The sequence below is a fragment of the Gossypium hirsutum genome, chromosome A12 (assembly GCF_007990345.1).
Source record: "Gossypium hirsutum isolate 1008001.06 chromosome A12, Gossypium_hirsutum_v2.1, whole genome shotgun sequence".
NCBI classification, from domain to species: Eukaryota; Viridiplantae; Streptophyta; class Magnoliopsida; order Malvales; family Malvaceae; genus Gossypium; species Gossypium hirsutum.
The window spans coordinates 28,105,158-28,116,585 of NC_053435.1; the positions used below are offsets into that span (position 1 = coordinate 28,105,158).

At 36.5% G+C, this 11,428-nt stretch overlaps 1 non-coding gene across 1 annotated transcript; it reads left to right on the top strand.

Annotated features, from left to right (window-relative positions):
- Nucleotides 1-1,185: 1,185 nt before the first annotated feature.
- Nucleotides 1,186-1,292, top strand: LOC121211800 (small nucleolar RNA R71). The gene has a single exon (XR_005907018.1). It is a non-coding gene; the product is annotated as a small nucleolar RNA R71 (small nucleolar RNA).
- The last annotated feature ends 10,136 nt before the right edge of the window (nt 1,293-11,428 follow it).

The window sequence follows — 11,428 nt, forward strand, 5'->3', positions numbered from 1 at the left end:
CTGAATGCTCATCCTAGTTTGTTTGGGTTTCCCAAGACCTAGTTGTTTAAACATTTTATAAGGCACAACATTGATACTAGCCCCTAAATCAGCCAAAGCATTATTAACATCTAAACTACCAATTACACAAGGAATCGTTAAACTCCCTGGATCTTTTAATTTTTTGGCCAGCTTATTCTGTAGTATGCCTGAGCAAACTGCATTTAACTCCATATGTGATGCCTCATCTAACTTCTGCTTATTTGTTAAAAGCTCCTTTAAGAATTTGGCTGCGTTTGGTATCTGTGAAAGAGCTTCAATAAACGCATTAGGGTATGGCACCCCTGGTTTGTACTCTTTACTTACCGGTTGTTGCTCACTGTGGACTACCTCACCTTTACCTTTACTTACCACCATTCCTTGCCTTGGTTCTGGTTCGGGTTCAACTAACCCTTCCTCGTCTTGAATGGTAATTGCATTGAGCTGTTCCCTTGGGTTAGATTCAGTGTTACTTGGCAAGCTACCTTGTGGTCATTCAGAAATCAATTTGACGAGTTGGCCTATCTGAGTTTCGAGCCCTTGGATCGACCCTTGTTGATTCTTAAGTGCTGTTTCGGTATTCTGAAAGCAAGTTTTCGACACTGAGATAAACTTTGTTAGCATCTTTTCAAGGTTTGGCTTCTTTTCCTATCGGTAAGGTGATTGTTGAAAACCCGGAGGATGTTATGGCCTTGATTCCCTTGACCACCCCACGAGAATTTGGGAAGGTTCCTCCAACCTGCATTATATGTGTTACTATATGGGTTCTTTTGAGATCTAGAATTATTACCCATATATTGAACTTGTTCCTCCTCGGTGCTAGGGTTGAAGGGTTGATATTCTGTGTATGCTCCTCCTCCGTTCGAATCGCACCTCGTCACTGGATATACTTGAGTAGAACCGCACAAACCGTCAATCTTTTTATTTAAGAGTTCTACCTGGTTAGATAGCATAGTAACCACATTGAGGTTGAAAGCACAGGCTGCTTTCGTCGGCTTTGTTCTTATGACTTGCCACTGATAGTTATTCAGTGACATCTCTTCAATAAGTTCGTAAGCCACTTCAGGTGTTTTGTTACTGATAGTCCCACCAGCAGCTGCGTCAATAAGTTACCTTGTTGAGGGGTTCACGCCATTGTAAAAGGTTTGAACCTGCAACCATAAAGGTAACCCATACTGAGGGCACCTTGTCAATAGGTCCTTGTATCTCTCCCATGCATCATAGAGTGTCTCTAGATCCATCTGCACAAAAGAAGAGATATCATTCCTCAACTTAGCCGTTTTAGTCGGCAGAAAATATATAAGTAATCATTTTTCGGTCATTTGTTCCCAAGTAGTGATTGACCCTCGTGCTAACGAGTTCAACCGCTGTTTAGCTTTGTTCCTCAACAAAAAGGGAAACAAAAAAAAGGCGAATGGCATCATCAGAAATGGCATTGATCTTAAAAGTGTCACAAAACTCTAAGAAATTCGCCAAATGAACGTTTGGGTCCTCATCCTGCAAACCATCAAACAGAGCAAATTGTTGGATCATTTGAATTGTGTTAGGTTTCAGTTCAAAATTATTTGCAACAACAACAGGCCTAACTATCCTTGACTCAGTTCCTGTTAAAGTAGGTTTAGCATAATTATACACAGTGTGTGGAGTAGGATTCTGATTTACTGGATCAGCAGCAATCACAGGAGGCAGCGGGTTTTCCTGATTTTTAGCCATCTTTTCGGTTGTGGTGTGAATGTCGTCCTCTTACTCTTCCTCTGTGTATCTTAGGCTTTGCCTTATTTCTCTTCGATTTCTGTGAGCTGTGCGATTGATCTCACTATCAAAAAGTAATGGTCTCAACCAGTTTCTTCTAGTCATGCACTAGAAAAACCTGCCAGAAGTGAATAAACGAAAAATTAGAAAAGAAAATAAAAATTTAAATTGAAATAAAAATAAAATGGCTAAAGTAATAAAAATAGAGTGTTCCTAATATCTTAGGTCTGCGAAAATGGCGCCAAAAACTTGATCGTGTGATGTGATACGTGCAAAAAGTTTTATAATTTATGAATGTCCATTCTCAAAAACTAACTATTTTCATGACAAAGGCCAGCGCACCTTATCAAATAGTAGTATAGCTTATGGCAAGACCGGGATGTCGAACCCAAAGGAACTAAAAGTACTAGTATTAACTTTTTTTTTATCTAGCCTAAAAATAAAAGGGTTTGTTTTATCTAAACTAATTACTAAACTAAGAATGCACAGGAAGTAAACTGGGGAAATAACTTTTGGGAAAATTGATTGATGTAGACAATACCCAAGGAAAAATCCACCTAGACTTCACTTGTTATTTGACTCTGAATCAAACGATTTATTTATTTGACTTGATCCGTAGAAATCCTTATTTTTTTAAGAACAAGTTAAATAACATAGACTAACTATTAAGAACAAGACATAGCTGAGCAACTATTTCAATTCAAATCTCGACAAAAATAGGGATCAAATTTAATTTAGGGGATTTCAACAATAATGGGTTAAGGGTTAATATTAAGGGTAATACAAGAAATGGCTTGTTAGCTCAACAGGGTTTACTAAGGGTTAATCGTGGAGGGAGGCTTTTCATGACATGAGTGGGTTAATCCTAAGTGCCTTAATCATTTTGACATATCAAATCAAATGGTGTGGTCTTAACATGCATAATCAAGCAAGTTCTAGAATAACAGTTCAATATTGACGCACTCAAAGAAATAAGAAATGTGAGCATGGAAAACTTAATAGATGCTCAAAAGGCTAAAAAATATCACAAGAATTATGGCTTTTTGATGTTTGAAACTTGTGAATTCCAACTCAAATAATACCTAAACTTTGGGGAAATAACCTAAAATTTTAAATTCTTAAAAATCAACTTATCGTGCTTGATTCTCTAATGTCTTAAAGTTTAAACAATCAATGCACAAAATGCCTATGTTTTAATTCAAGATATATCAATCAAAATCATAAATCAATTAAAATTTATCCTAAATATGATATGAGAGCTTTTCAAAAGAACAAGGCAGTCATTCAGGGATTTTTTTGATAGGGAAATGAAGTAAATACCTCATCACACTTAAGATGTACATTGCCCTCAATGTACAAAGATAGATATAAGAATATAGAAAGAAGATAGGGAGAGAAGTGAAACTTCTTGTATGATGAATTCCTCGAACTGGAGTTTTAGAGAGTAATCGGTGCGAGAGTGGAGGAGGATACTCCTGTGGTGGTAGAGGTTGATTAGTCCATAAGTCCTGCGCCAAAAGAATATTATATCTAGTGGTAGTTATGGTCGTGGTCGATCAGGACATGGTAGTTGTGGAGAACCATTCCTGGTGAAGTTTTTAGTTCCTATGCGATGATGAGCTTAGGAGCTCTATATAACTGTGATAAAATAAGGAACTTTTTAGGGGGATATTAGGAAGAATAATTACTCATAAAGAAATAACCGAAATTGATGATTAAAAGAAATAAAATTCTAAAGTCTAATAAAAAAATAAAAAGTAGTTTTAATAAAAATTAAAAACATAAAATAATAAATAAATGTTTTTAAACATCTTCATCGCTGGATAGTTCGTGAGGTGGGACTGGCGATGAGATGTGGAGGTGCTGACAAATCTGCTGTAGAGTAGCATCAATGTTGTCAAATCGTTGAAAACACTACTGCTCGAATCGAGTGAGGCACTCAGAGATGTCAACATATGAAGCCGCCGTATGAACTGGACGAGAGGGTAGAGGTGGCTGAGACAGGGGGTGCTCGTGCTATGGAGGGACATCATCAGAAATGTCCTCGTAGGCCTCCTCCTCGGTAGATTGGGTGTAACGCCCCCACGCCCGAGACCGTCGCCGGAGTCGAGTATGAGGTGTTACTAAGCTTAATTTAACATATTTAGAACTTTGGATTATTTATTTCTACATTCACAGCTTTTAAGCTACTTGCATCACAGTCATAAGAAAAATCACATCTCGAGTTACGAAACTTGAAATCAAGATCCGTACATTTTCCCTAAATCTAGACTCATATACCTATCTACTAATTTTTTTCTAGAATTTGTGGTTGGGCCAATTAGTACAGTTTATTAGTTAAAGTTACCCCTATTTCAGGACATGACTGGTCTGACCTCTGTTTACTACGAACCACATTTGTCTCTGTAAAAAATTCATATAACTATGAGGTTTATTTCTCCTGAAACTAGACTCAATAAGGATTCTGAGAATATAAAATACACTACCTAATTATATCTTTACAATTTATGGTGAATTTCTAAAGTTGGAACAGGGGATTCAGAAACTGCTATGACCCTGTTTCACTAAAATTCAAATATCTTGTAACATATAATTCCTTTACCTGTTTCATTTTTTTCATGTGAAACTAGACATAATAAGCTTAAATTTGATATGTAGTCCATCACCAAGTTCAATTTCTATGATTTTTAGTAAATTTTTAAACTCGCGTCAGTGTTGCTGCAGTATTCTGTTTATGGCAAATTTCATCCCTTTTATGAGTTTTTATGCACTAAGTATCTTAATAATTTTCCTTAACATCAAATATAATCTAAACTAACTATTTTCATAATTTATCATTACCAAGCATTTCCTCAACCATTCCATCACCATACCATAAGATCATTTACACAAAAAAGGTATATTGCTATACATGCCATACTTAAATTTACAAGCCATTACCAAAAGTCTTCCGGATAGTGTGACTGAGCCTTCGACCTATCCCGACTTCTGAGCTGGCTTGTCCAAAACTACAATGAGTAAGAAGGAGGGAGTAAGCATAAATGCTTAGTAAGTTCATATGCAAATAATAAGTAACATAACAAACAGTCATACCAATCAACATTAGCATGTATCACTAAAACACATATCACATTTTTAATCATTTTTCATCATCTTATTACCTTATCGTTGTTGTATCAATACTCAACCCGAGGGTTAAAAACATACGTGTCCAAAATATCCATTTCACATCACTTACCAATACGTCTCTTTACATCTCGAATATTCCTCCATTTGAGTAGAACTTTACCCGTTGAACACATCGGAATATAATTCGGATACATGGATAACTTGCACATAAGTGCCATATATGCAATCAAGCAATCATGTAACCCGCCCATAAGCGAACTCAGACTCAACTCAATGAGCTTGGGCGTTCGCATCCATAAGTGAACTCAGACTCAACTCAACGAGTTCGGATGCCTAGTTACATCTCACGAACTCGGACTCAACTCAACGAGTTCGGACATTCGCATCCATAAGTGAACTCGGACTCAACTCAACGAGTTCGGATGCTCAACCATCCTAGTGACATGTCACTTGTATCCTAATCTATTCCTAACGTTCAAACGGGCTTTTTTCCTCGAACACTTATCCTTACCATCTTCCGTAGAATGTCGAAATCAATACTCGGTAACAATTATATTTAACAAGTAGTTCACATAATTTACATATTATTTGAAATTAACCACAAAGCATACATTTCATAATAAAATTCAGCATAACATATAATTAACATCAATAACTTAAAAATAACCATTATGCTACATTATTTACACATGAACTTACCTTGGTACCAAAATACAAGGATTTTGCAATTTAGTCCACAATCTTTTCTTTTCCTTGATTGAGGTCGATTCCACGTCTTTCTTGATCTAAAATAACACATTTAGCTTATTTAACACTCACATTATCAAATTAATCCTTAACTCAAATTTTGGCAAAAATACAATTTTACCCCTAAACTTTTGCATATTTACATTTTTGCCCCTAGGCTCGGGATTAAACTTTATTCCTTATTCTTATGTTTTACAACATGCTGATCACTTTTCTCTTCTATGGCAACATCAAATTCTCACTCTAACATGTACTTGTGACTATTAGGTATTTTTACCGATTAAGCCCTTTTACTCGTTTTTACTTAAAATCGAGTAGTACAAGTTGTCTAACATAATTTAAAACTTCATATTCTATTATAAAACATCAAAATACACAAATTTCACCTATGGGTATTTTTCCAAATATAAACCCTAGGTTAAATTATTGCTAACATAAGCTTTATCGAGTTACCGGGATCTCAAAAACGTAAAAATCATTAAAAACGGGGCTTGGAATCACTTACTATGGAGCTTGGAAGCTTGAAACAAACCCTAGCTATGGAGAACCCTTGAAATTTCGGCCTAATGAAGAAGATGGACAAAAATTGGCTTTTAATTTTGTTTTTAATTCATTTTAATAACTAAATGACCAAAATACCCTTACTACTAAACTTTCCAAAAATTCCTTCCATGTCCTAATTTTGTCCATGAACTTAAAATTGGTCAAATTGCTATTTAAGACTGTAACACCCTGTACCCGAGACCGTTGCCGGAGTCGGACACGAGGGGTTCACAGACTAAATTCACTTATTTTCACAGTCCATTTAAAAATTTCCAGACTAGCTGGTTAACTGCGTCACTGTCGCCTTAAAAATCATATCTTGAGTATCAACACTCGAAAAACAGTTTCGTAAATTTTTCCTGAAACTAGACTCATACATCCATCTAAAAATTTTTTCCTAGAATTTTTGGTCAAGCCAATTAGTACAGTTTATTAGTTAAAGTCTACCCTGATTCAGGGTTCGACTACTCTGACCTTCATGCATTACGACTTAGATATCTCCTTGTACAGGGCTTCAATACTTATTTCTTTGGTTTCTATTGAAACTAGACTCAAAAAGGAATCTATACATATATGGCATGACTTCTAATAATCTCTGGTTAATTTATAATGAATTTCCAAATTCAGGTAATGGGATCCAGAAATCGCTCTAGCCCCATTCCACGAAAACTTAAATATCTCTTAAAATCCGACTCATATGACCGTTTCGTTTCTTCCATATGAAAATAGATTCATCAAGGTTAGATTACATAATTTATTCACTATTTAAATCCAATCCTAATAATTTTAGTGATTTTTCAAATTCATACCACTGCTGCTGTCAGCATCTGCCTTTAGGGTAGGCTTTACTTATTACATAGTTTCCATGATTTCACTAACCCTTTAACATATATAGCACAAAATATGATTGTGATTAACCATTCCAATGGCCAATCATTGCCAAGGATATCCAAACCTCTCAATAACCATATACATACAAGATGATTATAACATTATGCTCAAAATATATATATAAGCCATTTCCGCATGGCTATCCAAATTTGTACAATACCGAAAGGTACATGACCAACGTCAAAAGGGTAGTCCTATACATGCCATTTTCAGAGTTCAACCAAAAGTGTACTAAAAGTGCTTTGATAGTGTGGGCGACTTCGACTTCGATAATCCCGAGTCCGATAGCTGACGAGCCAAAATCTATAAAACAGAGATTCAAAGGACGGAGTAAGCATTTAATGCTTAGTAAGTTTTGAGCAATGAAATTAAACACAACTGAAGTATAGCATTCATATAACTAAACGGATAATTTCATATACACATATTTTCAAAAAAAATCAGTTCTACTTCACATTTCCAACCCTTATATTCATACATAAGGGATCAACTTAACCAAGGACCGAAAGCTCATTAATCGACTGAGCGAATAATATTCAAAAGGAAGCAACTATTCAATGCACATACGAAACATACCTTATTGTTGGGATTTTACGAGCGTATTAATTGAAATTGTTACAGCAAGATCGCTCATTCCCAAATCAAGTACCTTTGGAATTTAACCGGATATAGCTACTCGCTCGAATGCCTTCGGGACATAGCCCGGTTATGGTAACTCGCACAAATGCCTTCGGGGCTTAGCCCGGATATAGTAACTCGCACGAATGCTTTCGGGACATAGCCCGATTATAGTAACTCACACAAATGCCTTCGGGGCTTAGCCCGGAATTAGTCACTAGCACAAATGCCTTCGGGACTTAGCCCAGTTATCATCCGAATATCTATGCACATATCAATAAATCATGACACATCTCTATTTCAATTTCATAACTAGAATTCAAACACAAGTCACTTATCAAGCATTATCATTTCGGCTCAATAGCTACATACAAGAGCATGATTTTGATTTACTTAAAACATGATCTAATCGAATCATAATCTAAGCTCCATTACTCAAAGACTTACCTCGGAGGTGGTCGAACAATTTCGGCGGCTATTCGATCACTTTTTCCTTTCCCTTATCCAACTATGGTCCTCTAAGCTCTTGAGCTAATTCAAACAAATTTAACTTATTAAAGTCTCATTATGCTTGCTTATGGCCGAATATGACAAGGAGTTTGATAGGTCATATGGCCACCTTTAGCTCAAATACAAAATGGTCATAGGCAGTTTTAATCACATTGAGCAATTTAGTACAATTAATCAAATATTTTCTCATGTGCACCTTTATGACCAAATACACACATGATTAACCTAATATCAATTAACTAAGCACTTAACAAATTCTCCTTGAACCGATTGTCTAAGTCAAGATAGGATCATCATTATGCTTACCTATTGCCGAATGTACAACATCAATCTATGCATTCATTTGTGTGGCCGAACATGCATGTCTATGTTGAGGCCGATTGCATACTTAATACATTCTTCAAGTATGGTCACTTGTATTGACCAAATACCATTTTGTTTCAAGTTCAAAACTTGGCTAATACGCATATATGCACTATTAAAGCATCCTCTCCATTCCATCAACACATGTATTACTCATTAATATACAAAATTATATTCGGCCTTAGCACACATCTTGCTGGCTGAATTTTTCTCCATCTAGCAACATTTTATGTACTGTACCGAACCAAAAAGATCAAACAGCTAGCTTAATCATTTCAAAAACACTTAACCGGCCTTTGACCAAGACTTTAAACAAAGTCTATGTTCGGCTATCACACATATGGGCATTATTAGTTCAAAGTTTTAACAAGATTAATTTCTTTGATCTTAACCTAAATGACAACCCCCATTGTTCATCTAGATTTAGCATGAAACAAACACCAACCAAGAAAACAACACCCATGGCCGAGTATCATCTTCATCACATAGCAAGATTTAAACCATGGGCTAAGTAGAAGCCAAACTAACATAAAAAATATGCATGAATCTCATGGAACAACATCAAACTTACCTTAACTTAGCTACAAGCATGGCCGAATCTCTTCAATATTTCCTCCTTTCTTTCCTTTGAATTTCGGTCAAGCAGAATGAAAAAGGATGGACACATTTTTTTTTTGTTTTCATCATTTTCCTTTTTCCATTTCTTTATTACTAGCTTTTTACTTTATTGTTTCCTACATACCACATTAGCACACCATGCTTAAAATATGCTATGCCCCATAGCATGGCCAGCCACTAGCTCAAATATTGGGCAATTTGACATGCAAACCCACCATTTCTATAACATGCATTAATAGGCCACTTTACATTTGCCTAGCACATTTGTAAATTTTCTCACATAAGTCCTATTTACTAAAATTCACCTACAATTAAACAAAATCCAAATATAAAATTTTCACACATGCATATATACATATAATAAGCATCAAATATGACAGCTAATTATTTTTATGACTCGGTTTTGTGGCCCCGAAACCACTTCCCGACTAGGGTCACATTAGGGCTGTCACAACTCTCCCCCACTTAAGAAATTTTCGTCCCCGAAAATCTTACCGGTAAATAGGTTTGGGTATCGTTCTTTCATAGAGTTCTCGGTTTCCCAAGTAGCTTCTTCCATTCCGTGTTTGAGCCATAACACTTTCACTAGCGGAACCCTTTTGTTTCGCAACTCTTTCACTTCACGTGCTAGGATACGAATCGGTTCTTCTTCATAACTCATATCGGATTGAATTTCAACCTCTGATGGATTAATTACGTGTGATGGATCAGATCTATAACGTCAAAGCATCTAAACATGAAAGACGTCGTGAATCTTTTCCAGTTCAGGGGGCAAAATCAATTCGTTCGGATACTTCATATGGCCCTATGAACCTCGGACTCAGTTTGCCCTTACGGCCAAATCTGAGTATCTTTTTCCAAGGTGAGACCTTAAGAAACACTTTGTCTCCCACCTGATACTCAATATCTCTTCATTTTAAATCCGCATACGACTTCTGACGATCTGATGCTGCCTTCAGACTTTCATGAATTATTTTTACTTTCTGTTCAGCATCTTTAATCAAATCCACTCCGAAAATTTTACTTTCACCGAGCTCGGTCTAAAACAATGGCGTACGGCATTTACGCCCGTACAAAGCCTCGTAGGGTGCCATCTTAATACTTGATTGAAAACTATTGTTGTAAGCGAATTCAATCAAAGGTAAATACCGCTCTCATGCACCACTAAACTCAAGGATGCAACATCTCAACATATCCTCAAGTATCTGAATTATCCGCTCGGATTGACCATCGGTTTGTGGATGAAAAGCGGTGCTAAAATGCAGCTTGGTACCCAAAGCTTCTTGCAATTTCTTCTAAAATCGCGAGGTGAATCTCGGATAGAAATCGGTACCCCGTGTAATCTCACAATCTGAGAAACATACAATTCAGCTAGTTTATCCAATGAAAAATCCATACGTACGGGGATAAAATGAGCCGACTTAGTCAGTCTATCAACAACAACCCAAATCGCATCTTTCTTACTTGTTGACAATGGCAACCCAGATACAAAATCCATCGTGACTCGATCCCATTTCCATTCAGGTATCATGATCGGCTGAAGTAAACCCGTAGGCACTTGATGTTCCACCTTCACTTGCTGACATATTAAACACTTCGAAACAAAATTGGAAATGTCTCGTTTCATACCATGCCACCAAAACTTACGTCTCAGATCGTTGTACATTTTCGTACTCCCCGGGTGAATTGACATTCGGCTACAATGAGCTTCGTTCAGAATCATCGAAATGAGTTCTAAATTTCTTGGAACACACAAACGACTTCTGAACCTCAAACAATCGTCATTATCAATTTGAAACTCTGATTCCATATTCGGAACACATTCAGCCCGTTTTGCAACCAATTCATCATCGACTTTCTGAGATTCACGAATTTGATGAATCAACAATGGTTTGGCCTTTAATTCTGCCACTAACACATTGTTGGATAGAACGGACGAGTGTACATTCATCGCTCGTAAAGTAAACAGTGATTTACGACTTAAGGCATCCGCAACCACATTAGCCTTTCCCGGGTGATAGTCAATGACAAGCTCATAATCTTTCAACAACTCGAGCCAACATCTTTGTCGCAGATTTAAGTCTCTTTGAGTCATCAAATATTTGAGACTTTTGTGATCCGAAAATACATGGCACTTCTCACCAAATAAGTAATGTCGCCATATTTTCAAAGCGAATACGATGGCAGCTAATTCGAGATCATGAGTCGGATAATTTTTCTCATGTAGCTTTAATTGTCT